The following is a 12,584-nucleotide window of genomic DNA, read 5'->3' as shown; positions in this document are numbered from 1 at the left end:
TCAGGAGTAAAAGGGCAGGCTCCCAGCCTTGTCTCCGTGTCTTTACTCCTCTATAGTCAAAAGTAATGGAAATTGGGAGTTTTCAGAAGTTCTGGGGGAAAGTGCCCAGAAAAATTGGTCCCTGGAAAATGGCAGTCAACTAGGCTTGAGGAGACAGAGAGCCGGGGAGAAAGTCTCCAAGGGTGTGAGCAGGAAAGGGAAGGGTGTCTGACGCTCAGTTTTAACTTCTGCCCCGTTCTAAGCTACGGGCAGCCCCCTTTCTCAGAGGCCCTTGGTGACAGCCTGTTACGTACAATAGCCGTGGCTCAGCGGGGCTTAGGGAATGAGGAAGCCACGCCTATGGTACCCACGCAAAGTGTGGCAGCTGACCCCGGAGCTCAGATGGCCTGCTGGCATGGTCCCCACCCTGCAATCCCCAGAAACACTGCAGATGGGGACGGTTTCCATCAACGACTGCGTAATCTTCAAAGAAAAATAAATGATACACTCAGAAAACTTGCACAGGGAGAAAATCTTTGGGGAAGAATGAAGATCTATTGGGGCGAGCACCTCTCCATTTCCACATATGTGGGATGAGGGCCTGGCCCCGCATGACCGGGCTAGAGGAGAAAGGGGGGTGGGGATGCCTGAGACATATGTGACAGCAGCACTGTCCCTATTACAGACACCGCTAAGGAGGCCCACGGCAGATGGGGACTTGCCCAAGGTCACACAGAGGACAGGTAGGGGGCAGAGACTCAGCAGGGGGGCCCTCTGGCCTGCAGCCCGGGCCCCTTCCCACTCTCCTGTGGGTCTTCTGAGGAAGGGAGGGAGGACTGAGTTTCCGAGGCCCCTCTGGGTGCCAATCGCTGGTGGTGCCAGACCCTGCCTGGGGCCCTCTCCTTCCTCCTTCCACACAGAGGCTCTCCCAGCCTCCACCCAGCTTTGCTATCCACACACACCAGCCCTAAGGAGAAAACAGCCCCTGTTGAGTGCTTTATTAGAATGGTTATTTGGTGGAAGTGCTAAGTGACCTGCTCTCACTCCCCTTTTCCATCCCTCCAGCCATCCCCAGTTTGAGCCCAGAAGTAAAACAAAGGCTTTGTTTCTTTATTTTGATTTCCTGCTTAAAATCTCAAACATGCAGGAAACACCCACCCAGCCCCAGATAAGTGGACTGGGGCCACTGCGGGCAGACAGGGCCAGGGGTCACTGAGTGGGGTGGCCTGGAAGGCTCTGATGCCAGCTGACCTTAGCTCCCGGGAGCGCCAGCAGGCCTCCAGGGCCTGACTTCCTTTGCAGGAAGAGAATGGGTGTGCAGAGCGTATGGGGAGTGCTAGGTCTTTTTGACTCTGTCGCCCGGGGAACCTCAACCTGAGGAATGTGGGTGTGGAGGGACCACCGAGAAGACATATCTCCTACAAGTTAGTATTTAATATATGCCCCCAAGGCTTTGGGACCGTGGCTCCACCCTTTTCCATCATCTCCAGTTACAATAAAGCAGGCATTGAAAGAAGAACATGATAGATGCTATTTTGGGGCTGCTGAGCCTCCTTGTGAGAGAATGGTACTCGCCAAGAAAGATGCATTTGCCTCCGCCTCTTCCTGGGGACCTCCATTCCCAGTGGATTTAAAATATAAAGGGGTGAATCTGGCGGTCATCTAAAAGGGGGAATTTTCAAGAAGGTGTGTTAAAGTTCTAAAGGCTAAAAAGAAGAAAAACTGGAACTGAGTTAAAATGAATTTTGCTCTCGAAGTGAATATATAATATGCTTTGGGGAGGCAAGAACCTGTCCCCAGGCCCCCCCAAAAATAGTCAGCCCTAAGTGGAGAGTGGGCCTCCCCAACTCCAGCACATCTTCAGCAATCTCCACACAGCACCACATGCCGACAAATATTTTTACTTTTAATCTGGGTAGTTAGGATACTAGGGACGGCCTAACGCACAGTGTGTATAGCAGATTCTTTTTAAACCAAAGCTTTTCTTTAAAAAGTAGGCCGTCAACATAACATGTATGTGTATTTTTGCATAAACCAATAGGTATTGACTTTAGAATATGGTTAATTGCCTTCATTGGTACAGTCTCTGACCGCTTCTACTGCAAGACAAACCCCAACAAAGCAGGTCCTTCTGAGGTCTTTGGGGTCCCAGCCTTTGCTGGCTTTTGCAGCATCTCCATGGAGTCAGGGGAAAGGGCGCAGGCAGTGTTATCCTTTGTTGGCAACTCAGGAACGGAAAACATTTCAACTCATTCTCACCACTTAGTAAAGAAAACTCGGGGACCGCCTCAGATCTCCGTGTTCTATTATGAAACTCGTTCACATCTCTGTCCCCAGTTTGAACCCCTTGACTCCTTGAAAATGGAATCTGCCTGGGTATGCAAGGCTTTTCCAGAAGGTTTTTCATCTTTTCTGCACAGCTTTAAAAGTGGTGCTTTGCTAACTGTCCTAAGTCGAGCCCAAGCTACCTGCAAATGGGCCATGTCAGGCTCCAGCCCGGGAGTGGAGTCAGGCAGGGGCGGGGCGGGTTGCAGGAGGCTGCGAACAGCTGGGGGAGAAGCCTTCTCCTGTCTCCTGTCGTCAAGGAGAGCTTCCCCCTCTGCAGCTGGAGAGCCTGGCAGAGGGGAGGACCTGGGACCACACACCTGGGACATCATCTTTCTGTGAGAGCCGAGGAAAGGGAGAGCTGGCAAGGCCATGTTAGGGGTTACAAAGGTACTACATTGCATGCTGGTCTTCTTTCCTGTAAAGCAGTCCTGCACTTTAGACCAGAAATGTATTTTGCTCAAGATTGTTGACGATGAGCGGCTTAACAAATCGCTGTCATCTAATGATAAAAAGAAAATCATGGGGTTTTCTTCTCTCTTTTCCAAATATATACATTTACCATTTAAATTACAGTTCGCTTTGGGCAGCTCTGACTAAATGATGCTCCACAGCCTGGCCTGAAGCCACAGTGGTCAAGGCAAGTATGTATTCGGATAGAGGAACTTTTTGAAAAAGGTTAAATCCCGAGATGCACACTCATTCCTCCCCGGGGTGAGTTCAGGCAGCAAAAGGATCTATCGACAACCTTGATGGAGACCCAGGTGGCATTTTCAGTGAATTCGCTGGGGACGTGGAGGTAAAAGAGCCAAGACATGGAATCTTGGGAGCGAGGCTCTAAAAGCCAGCCGGAGGCTGAGGGCAGGCCCAGCCAGCCAGGCCTCCTGACCAAGGATGCGCTGAAGCCCTGCCAAAGGGATCAGGTGCAGGCAAAACGGTCGCATCTGCTCATCTGGGGTAACGGGGACATGGTGCTTGTTATATATTATCCTTCATCTTTTTATATTTTTGAAAATTAAGAAATATACCAAGTGCACAAATAATGGAGGGGTTCCTGGTTGACAGTGAGATTAATGAGAGTCAGGGAAAACCACTTCCATCTAGGCTCCCTCTGCCTTTCTTGCCAACCAGCCACGCCTGCACCTCCGTGGCTTCTGCTGCTTCACAGCGTCGCTGTGCATGAACTGCTCTGTCCCCTCTCCTCACGAGGCCTTCGGTCCACTGCAGCACTGATTATATATGGCCAGAACCCTGTGGGCCATGTCCCATGTCCCATGAGCACCAGGAGAGAAGGGGCGTGTCATCAAATGACCAAAGTCATCAGTCCTGGGAGTGGCACTGAGTAACAGACGGAGCTCAAGGACCAGAAAGACCTTGGTGAGACTCCTTCCAGACTCTGCTCCTCAGGCCATGGCCGTGGGGATGCCTACTTAACCACCCTGAGCCCCCATTTCCACATCTGTGAGAGGCTAACAGCAAAACTGTTGTGAGGCTTAGAGATGGCCAATGCGGAGCATGTACCCCAGCCCAGCCCACAAGTCTTCACTGAAGGAAGGGAAGGAAGAGATGGGAAGGAGGGAGCGGAGAGAGGGTAGACCTCCAGAGAGGCCGTCTTTAAGCCATGCCATCTGAGGAGCAGTTGGAGAAAGCACAGGCTGCTTGTGCCGGAGAAAAGCACGATTGTCAAGGTTCACGTGGCACAGATCCAGCGGGACAGGTTAAAGGGAGAAAGAAAAGCACTTTGCCAGGATAAGTGAATCCCCAAATGGGGTAAACTGATTTAAGGGGCATCAAGCACCCTGCCTCTGACAGCGTCCAGCTAAGACCCGCCCCTCACAGGCTGCACCGGAGGGACCCCTGTTGAAAGTTTCCCAGCCTCTACTCAAGGGGTCACTTTCCCATTTGGGCTGTATTTGTCTACTACTGAACTATTACTGGTTTAATCTTTACCTTAAAATCACCATACTTTTTAACTTAAAATTCTTACTCAGCCTTAATCTGAGTAAAATAGCCAGTAAAAAAAAAAAGGGTTTGATGTCATACCTGTATTTTTATAGTACACATAAGTAAGTGTGTGTATATAGACATATATTTATAACTATTAAAATGTGTCCCACCTAAAACCATCTACCTCATCACTATGAGAAATGTGCTCTCCTGGGTCTGAATTGAGACTAAATATGCTCCAGGGGCCCCTTCTGGGTCTATGATTCTGTTATCTGAAGGCCGCTTGAATACTGATAATGCCCTTTCTGGTCTCCCAAGCATGTTCTCATCTGTGTGTTTCATCTAATCCCCATGACAACCCTGAGGGCGGGGCAGAGAAGTCGCAGACAGAGCCTGGGCCCCTGCAGTACAGGACTCTCCCAAGGCCCTGTCAACGGTCACAGAGGACCTGAATCACAGCGCTGAACTCTCCATACCCCCTCCCTCCTTCTACTGCACAGCCAAATCCCTTCCTGGTACCGTCCAAACTCTCATTAGCAACACAACCCAGATCCAAATCACGATGTTTTATCCATTTAGGTGGCCAGATGCCAGGCTCCGTAGATGAAAATATGCCTCTCTGAGACCCAGAATGTCATTTCACAACCAATGATGACCCACACTGTCACTTGGCCATCTGGCCATCAACAGGTCCCACCGAGTAAAGCTATCAGAAATACTAAAGGAGGGCTTCCCTGGTGGCGCAGTGGTTAAGAATCCACCTGCCAATGCAGGGGACACGGGTTCGAGCCCTGGTCCGGGAAGATCTCACATGCCGCGGAGCAACTAAGCCCGTGAGCCACAACTACTGAGCCTGCGCTCTAGAGCCCATGAGCCACAAGTACTGAAGCCCACACGCCTAGAGCCCATGTTCCGCAACAAGAGAAGCCACCACAATGAGAAGCCCGCGCACCGCAACGAAGAGTAGCCTCCGCTCGCCACAACTAGAGAAAGCCCGCGCACAGCAATGAAGACCCAACGTAGCCAAGAATAAATAAATATAATTAATTTAAAAAATACTAAAGGACAATGATAGCGACATTAAAAAGCTAAATACACACTGCTACTTCATGACCCCTACAAGGGGGATGGCTGCAGAAAGCTGCCATGGATCATGCTAAAGGGCTACAGGCCCTTGGCTCAGTGGTGGGGCTCAGTGGAAGAAGGCCAGGGGAATCTCAGAACAGGCGGACCAGCCTCATTATGTGCAGCAGGAATGCAACCTAGAAGACTGGGGATGGGCACCAAGGGATGCATGGCAGACACCAAGGAGTGCAGTATGGCTGTCACTTCGGCCTCGACAACGTCCTCTGCTGTCTGAAGTAGGAGGTGGCGGCACTGCCCTCTCAGTCAGAGTTCCACAAGACAGACCCACTAGCTGATTGCATGGATTTCCACCCACAAGCTGAGAACTGACACCCGTCCCGCTCTACTTCCACTCTTGACACCGGCTCTACCACGACAGCCTGCTGGCCTGGCTGGGAGGGCAGAGCCCCAGAGTAGGTCCTCAGTGAACAGTAGTGAAGCAAGGGATCTACCCTGGGATCCAGGGCTCATTTTCAGAGATCCACAAATCTCCCAAACTGAATGCCCAACTTCATACATCCAAGGAACTTTTCTTTGGGCTTCTCACTGGCATGTTAAAGAGGCAGTGGCCCAAGAAGGTAAAAATCATTGCTCTGAACACTCAGCCCTCTTGGTTGCCTGTCCCGTGCAAGAACTTGCTGGAAGTGGTACTAATATCCCATCCCTGTGTCCAGAGACTTCACAAAAGCTGAGAACATCTTTGGGAGATCTAAGCTCTCCTTAATCCACTATGACTTGGGTTACGTTATTTGCAGTCAAAAGCACCCGCACTGATCCGGTACCACAGGGCCCAGTGGCATCACCCAAGACTGTGAGGGGTGGCAAGGCCTCAGAGTCCACCAACAAAATTCCTCTCAAAGCTCGACCTCTCTGCTCAGCCTCTAGACCATGCATAGCTGCCAGATGCCCCGGGCACAGGGAGCTCACCCAGTTCCTTCCTTTTTCCCATCCCCAGACAAAGGTAACTTTACCTCCTAGCCAGCCAGATACCTGCCCCCGGCCAGGTAAGTACAGAGCCTCTGGAACTCAATGCACACTCTTTGGACACTTGAGAACATCCCAGCTTTGCACGAGAACGTGTTCCCAATTAGTTCACATGTGCATGGTTTGTGCAAACTACGTGATGCTCATGAGCAGGTATGTTTTCAATCGCTTGCAGGGAGGCACACTCCATATGGGGGCACTTCATTGGTAGACAATGATGACACTAGATGTGAAATATAAAATGGAGGTCACATTTCCCCAAGAAGTCACTTGATGCAGCAGGCTGGTCACCATGTGAATCAGGCTGATGTTAGGACCAGGCACCCCAGGAGCTAGTTCAGTCCATCAGAGCCCAGAAGTCCTCCCTGGTTCCAGGTGATCACTCAAGCTCAGGAACCAACCCTAGGGATAATGGACTTGCCTCTCTATAAGAAGCTCAGATCAACTGAAAGTGTGGAATACCTGTGGTTAGAGCTAATAAAAGTTATACCTGTCACAAAGATGTCTTAGGTAGGTGAAAACATAAGTAGTGGCAAATACAAACAGAGCTGGCAGCCCTGGAAGACTGTCACTGACCCACCAGGGTTCAGCAGAGGGCCACACTGCCCCCCCCATAAGGAAATGTTGAGGCGGGGGGCAGTTTCTATTAGAGCACCCGGCTTACGCAACCTCCACCCGCACCCCCAAAGAGGCTGGCAGACTCTGCGCCTCGAAAACCCCAGAGCATTATAGCTCCAACCTTCCTGACCTAGCAGAGAAAGGACAAACTACACCTTAAACCACAGACAGAAAAGCTAATTGGCTGGGAGTGAGAACAGACTGGGGGTCAAAACCATGAATGTTTTCATGGAACATTTTCAGCCCCAGTCAGCAGGGACATGCGATTTACAGGAATTTAGGAGACTTACAAAAATGTTAGCCAGCTCAAGTTTCTTTCCTGGGAAGAAAAGTAGGAGAAACTCTTAAGAACTGTCTTGGTGAAAGTGCTTTGTTCACTGCAAAGCCCCTGACACGTGTCAGTTATTAATACCAGCAGCTCGCCACCCCACACTTCACCCAACCAGTGAAAGGCAATAGAGCCAAAGCCTAACACAAGCTGCACCTGGAGCCTTCAGGAAAGGTCAGCCAGACCCTCACAAGAGGGGCCTGAGGGGCTGCGGGGTCTACATCACGGACCCTAGATATGATCTTGCGCACGTTACTCTTTCTAGCCCCTGTTCCCCATTGCATATGGGGGTAATAATAAAACCCTTCTGCAGGAGTCTTGTCAAATGATGAGCAAGCATATCCACGCCAAGTGCCTGGTCTGTGTCAGCCCTGCTGGTAGCTATTATTACAGCGGAGCTTCAGGGCTTTTAAGTCAGATTTCCTTATCATTCCTGCTGCCGGGGAGGTCACTCTTTTGAGGCCACAATTTCGAGCCTTGTCAGTCACCCTCTCTGGTCAGATCCAGGGTAGAGTGTGAGTCCTAAGGGGCAAGAACCATTCAAGCCCAAGGAGGGTTGCTCGGAGTAGGCGCTGGTGGGAGGAGGAGGGGCAATCCCAGAGCTCCGGGGCTCAGGGCCAGGATGAAGTGGCCCTTCTCCACCTCTCCAGCCTCGGCTCTGGCCCTGGCCTGCACAGACCTCAGTTCCAGCCACAAAGTCTAATTGGTGTCCAGTGCCCACGCTCCCGCCAGGCATCACCTCCCCTAGGAGGCCTTCCCTGCCCTTCCACGCTGTCTGCTCCCACAGCCCCCGTGCTTCCCTCATCCCAGTACCGACCACGCTGGGCTGTCGCTCAGTTTGCACCCCTACCTTCCTCGCGGCGCGGTAACTGGCACTGTGCCCTACACTCGGTGGGCGCCCCTGCAGCTCCCGTCAATGAATGAGCCGGGCCCTGGCTGTGACCAGAGACCCAAGCCCCCGGCGCAGCAAAGGTTTATGAAGCAGCCTGCTTTTTATCTTTCAGATGAACCTGACAACTCCCTCGGCCGATCCCTGCCCTCGTTAACGCCATTTTAAAAGGGGAAAGATCCCCCCACTCCGCCTCCATCCACCCGAGTCCCGCCGCCCACCTCCCCGCGCGTTCTCGCCAGGGCAGACAAGGAACCCAAGGGCGGTTACCATGAAAGGGGCTTTCTGTGCGGTGGGCAGGCCCTTCTCACTGGGGTCTCGATCGTCTCCGACTTCTCGATCGCACACCGTCACGCTGGAGCCTGCCGTGGGGGCAAAAGGCCACTCTCCGCCAGCCCCTGAGCGTTGTCCGCCTGTGGCGAGCGCGGCCGGGCCCGGGGCGGCCACACCTCCCCCCCGGAACAAAGCGCCCGGCCGGGTGCCCTCCCTTCCCAGCCTGCCCCGACCGCTCACCGCGCGCTCCAGCCCGGCTCGGCTCCAGCCTCAGGCCGCCTCCTCCATGCCCGCACCGGCGAGAAGGCAGCGCCGCGCCCGCCGGGCCCCGCGGCAGCCGGACTGACGGCTCCCGGCCCGCGGCCTCACGGCCGCTCCGGCCTGTCCCCGCCCCGGCGCCTCCTTAAAGCGACCGCGCAGCCCGCGCGCGCCCTGGTCGCCCGGCGCGCCGCGCATTCCTTATAATGCAACAGCGGCTGCTAAAAATAGACCGCCGCCGCCTTGGGCGCAGTGGGGGCCGGGCCTGGCGCCGCGACCCTGACACCCCGCGGGCCCCAGATTCCCAGGACGCGCGGCCCGATGCTCAGGCCATCCGCGCCGAGCACCCCGGACCCGGCAGGGCGAGCGGACCCGGCCACGGAACCCCGCCGCCGCCTCCCCCGTGGCCCCGCGCCCTTACCCAGGTCCTACCCTCTGCGCGGCGGAGCTGGCTTTAAAGTGACGCCGAATGGGAATTCGCCCGGGCCTCTTTAAGAGCCTCTGCGCTCCAGCCTTTAAATCTCCGCTCCCGCCCGGCCAACTTCTGAGCCTGCAGACGCCTCCCCCGACCTAGGCGATCCCAGCCCGCCACCTTAACCGCGTTGCCTTCGAATCCCAGGCCGTGTTTCTTCCTAGATCCAGTCCCCGGCGTTACTTCCCCCAGGCCCTCTCGGTGCCAGGTTCCTGGGCCTAAAGTTCGTTCAGATGGAGGCGACGGACGGGGACGGGCGACACTCGCGATCCATTTCATTGTTTCAGTTCCTCTAACTCCTCTCCATCGGCGTCATTTTTTCCTTATTTTAAAAATTGAGATGTAATTCACATACCATAAAATTCCAGCTTTTAAAGTGGACAATTCAGTGGTTTTTAGTATAGTCACAAAGTGGCAGCCACCACTATTACCTAATTCCAGATCATTTTCATAACACGCCCCCTCTTCAAACAAACAAACAAAAACCGCCGAACCCATTTGCAGTCACTCCCCATTCCCTGCTCCTTCCCCAGCCCCTGGAAACCACTAATCCACTTTCTGTCTCTATGGATTTGCCTACTCAGGACATTTCATGAAAGTAGAATCATACATGTGGCCTTCACTTCGCAGGATGTTTTCAAGGTTCATCCACGTTGCAGCATGTAGAAATACATCACTCCTTGTCGTGACTGAATAGCATTCCATTGTGTGGATACACCACATTTTGTTTATCTTTTATCAGCTGATGGACAGATTGTACTTTTGGGCTATTATGAATAAAGCTGCTATGAACATTAGTGTACAAGTCTTTGTATGAACATTTCATTCCTTTTGGGTATATATCAATACCTAGGAGTAGACTTGTGGGTCATATGCTAGCTATGCTTAACATTTTGAGGAACCCCCGAACTGTTTTCCAAAGCAGCTGTGCTATTTTATATTCTAACCAACAATGTATGAGAATTCCACGTGTCCACATCCTCACCAACGCTTGTTATCATCTCTCTCTCTCTCTCTCTTTTTTTTTGTTTCCGGTACGCGGGCCTCTCACTGTTGTGGCCTCTCCCGTTGCGGAGCACAGGCTCTGGACGCGCAGGCTCAGTGGCCATGGCTCACGGGCCCAGCCACTCCGCGGCATGTAGGATCCTCCCGGACCGGGGCACGAACCCGTGTCCCTTACATCGGCAGGCGGACTCTCAACCACTGCGCCACCAGGGAAGCCCTATCATCTCTTTTTGATTACAGCCATGGGGGGGGCATATCTCACTGTAGTTTAGATTATCAGTGTCATTTTTGAGGATGTTCTTTTTGTAGACGGACCTTGATGATGACTTGGAACCAGCTTTACACATCTGGGGAACTCATTCCCTTATCATTTTGAGAGCTTCGCCCACCACCCCAGGTCTCAGGAAACTTTGCTACCCTGAGTCATTCATGCCATGGTGGTTTCAATTGGCACCCCGGGCAACCAAGCAGCCATTTGGTGAGAGCTATTGTGCCCCCTGCAGCCACTCCCACCTGCTGTTCTGAAGGCCCCGTGGACCCCTCGGGTCCCCGTGGCCTGGGGGAAGGTTTGGGTGCCATCAAGAGTATCTCATCTCGGTAGGGAGTAAAAGAACTGGTTGAGGAGGAGCCTTGAGGGACAGATGTTCATCTTGACCGGCTGGTCTTGGCCTGGGACCTGCATCTTCCTCCCCCTTCCATTTACCACAGGCCCTGGGGGAGGCAGGCAGGGGTCTGTGTGTCCTGGTTGTCTCTGCACGCGAGTCAAAGCTTTGTCTTTATACCCCTTTCATACACAAAGCTTTAAGAACCTGTTTCCCTTAGAAATGGAACTTAACCAGCTAGTAATCACACACAAGTACCTGGGATTCTCTAATGGTGAGATTAGACCCTGCAGGTTATGGCTGGGGTCTTACAACAGGGTGTTCACCCCACTTGGGCTGCCACTTCTGCTCTCTGAGCCCTGAAATAAAGCAGGGCTCAGCTGCTGGCAAGCAGGAGCTTTAGAGAACAGGGCCACTGAGCAGAAAAGGGAGGCCTGGGATTGATGGTTCATTCTACTACGTGCCGGTGCTGTGCACAGTCCTACCTCCAAGCAAACTCAGAGCACCAGCGGAGGGGTAAGTGGTGTGGAATCAAGAGGCAGCGCAGAGGGAGCCCAGAGGAGGGGAACGTAACCCAGTGTGGGGAGGGGCAAGTGCCCAGGGCAGGTTTTCTGTGAGAGGTGATGATGGAGCCAGGGTTTGATGGGCAAAGACCAATCAGCTAGGCTGTGAAGGGAGGGAGAAAACCTTATAGGCTGAGGTATGACTGAGCTGAAATCTTTCCCCAAACTCCAGTGGATCCCCATGGCTGACCAGGTGTGCATGGGGCATGATAGGAAGTCAAGAACCCAGGCAGGGCTCAGGCCAAATTTCAGGCCCTGAGGTCCAAGGCCAGACCCGAGGCCAGGAGGCAGTTCCTGGAAGAGGACAAAGATCGGAGCTGTGACCCAGAGTAGAACTTCCCCGCTCAGCGACAAGAGCAAACATGCCTGATGCGCTGCAGGGCATCCCGTGCCAGCCTCTCTGCCCAAACCTTGCTGAGTGCCACGCCTCACAGAAGACCCACACCGGTGTCTTGGGGTTCAGTAGGCAAACCTGGGGGGCCTGTGGACTTCAGGGCCAGGAGCCAGCCAGGTCATGGTGGCACAACCTTCCTCCAGAACTCTGCCCCAGTGCGGCCCCTGGGGGTTCAAGCAGCTCTGCGCTCCGGAGCACTCAAAGCATGCCAGACACGGGCACAGTGATGGGTCTGCACGCCTCCCAAGGGCCCGGGCAGAAGGTCTCACTGGCCCTGCTGTAGACATAGGAGACCACAAGCCCAGTCCAACCCAGCCAGTGGACTGAGAGTCAGGGCCTTCTGAACACAGAGCCTCCACTCTCTCCCCTACGTCTGGTGGCCTCGGCAGGCAGGTTGGTCAGTTGTGTGTGTGTGTGTGTGTGTGTGTGTGTGTGTGTGTGTATGTGTGTGTGTGTGTATGTGTGTGTGGTGTTGGGAAAGCAGGGAGTAGGTGAAGAAAACACTAGCACTTGTTCCAGTCCCAGTCTCCTCGGGCCTGTGGCTGGAATTTATCTTTTGCTGACCCTGGAGCGCCAACGATGGGTTAGCCGAAGAGCCTCACCCCACCCACAGGCCTGTCCTTTCCCTCAGCTGACCTTTCTTCTGTGCCAACTACAAGACCTTTGGCCAGTGATCTGGCACCAAGAACTCCATGGTCTTCTCTCAGGGCTGTCATGGTCTTTACCAATGCAGGTTCAGCCGTTTCTCAGCTTCAGCTCTCCTTGCTACCCCTCTGCACCTGCCACAGCTGCCCCAGCCCCACTAGGAGCTAGGCCTCCCAA

General features: G+C 53.5%; 1 protein-coding gene across 5 annotated transcripts in view; it reads right to left on the bottom strand.

Moving 5' to 3' along the window:
- Positions 1-9,601, bottom strand: part of MRAS (muscle RAS oncogene homolog) — a 60,003-nt gene extending 50,402 nt beyond the window's left edge. For 2 of the 5 annotated variants that reach the window (XR_004349701.1, XM_032630699.1), the window contains exon 1: positions 8,709-8,890. The gene's annotated coding sequence lies outside the window, so the exon portion shown is untranslated. Of the gene's footprint in view, positions 1-8,465; positions 8,688-8,708; positions 8,891-9,147; positions 9,215-9,318 lie in introns of those variants that run through there. The other 3 variants (XM_032630701.1, XM_032630702.1, XM_032630700.1) reach the window with 3 other exon arrangements.
- Positions 9,602-12,584: the final 2,983 nt, after the last annotated feature.

This window comes from Phocoena sinus, chromosome 4 (assembly GCF_008692025.1).
Source record: "Phocoena sinus isolate mPhoSin1 chromosome 4, mPhoSin1.pri, whole genome shotgun sequence".
In the NCBI taxonomy this organism is placed as follows: Eukaryota; Metazoa; Chordata; class Mammalia; order Artiodactyla; family Phocoenidae; genus Phocoena; species Phocoena sinus.
The sequence above is the reverse complement of the archived record's forward strand: the minus strand, read 5'-3'. Positions and strand labels throughout refer to the sequence as shown.